This window comes from Pteropus alecto, unplaced genomic scaffold (genome assembly GCF_000325575.1).
Source record: "Pteropus alecto unplaced genomic scaffold, ASM32557v1 scaffold131, whole genome shotgun sequence".
In the NCBI taxonomy this organism is placed as follows: Eukaryota; Metazoa; Chordata; class Mammalia; order Chiroptera; family Pteropodidae; genus Pteropus; species Pteropus alecto.
The window spans coordinates 22,024,934-22,025,722 of record NW_006434709.1 but is presented as its reverse complement, the minus strand read 5'-3'; the positions used below and the strand labels follow the sequence as shown (position 1 = coordinate 22,025,722).

At 38.3% G+C, this 789-nt stretch overlaps 1 protein-coding gene across 1 annotated transcript in view; it reads right to left on the bottom strand.

The window, feature by feature from the left end:
- The window catches only part of THADA (THADA, armadillo repeat containing), a 285,149-nt gene that overhangs the window by 125,726 nt on the left and 158,634 nt on the right, over positions 1-789 (bottom strand).

Below are 789 nucleotides of genomic sequence, written 5' to 3'. Positions count from 1 at the left end.
TGTTCAGGTAGAAATCTATAGGTAGATGTGTCTAGCTGATGTAGAGGCACTTGAATAACAGCGGAATGTAAGGCTGAGATGTGGGTCAAGTCAGACTGGGGAGTGCCAAAAATGGCAGACTACATGATCTGAACTTATTTTCAAGAGAACAAGAGATAGACCCTCAAGTCATCGAAGCTTTGTCTCTGGACTAACTCACACACAAAGAACTTGAATAGACTCCAGTTCTTAAAGTAAAAGTCATGGACAAGTGGTACTTTGAGATTCTATGAAGGTCACTAGAAAGGCAGGTCATCACCTAAGGGCCTCTTGACTTTGTAAACACTCAGAACCTGAGAGTCCACACCATTTTTTTTGAAACTGTATACCTGAGAGCCTTCAAAAGTACAATATTATTTGAGAGGAAAGGCCAGTATGTCCTAGCTTAAATAAGTTCTTGACTAGAACTCTCATCCAATTAAAAAAGTTACTCATTCAACTTACATAAATGTCTTCGATGACAAGACAAGGATGGGAAAGGTGAGAAGACAGCAGACTCTACAGAGGAAAGAGATGGGCTCTTGGTTTTTTTTTTTTTTTTTTGCTTGTTTGTTTTTGTTGTCTCTCAAAATTAATCAACATTCCAAGAAGGAATTACTGGCAAACTGCGAGCCATTAAGCCTATGTAGCCATTTAGGCTGAGCCTTAAGATTGAAATGTTTCTAACACCCCAGAGGCATCACCAATATCTATCTTAAATGACGGTAAAAGTACAGTTACAATTTCTGTACAAATAGAATGAATGATCAA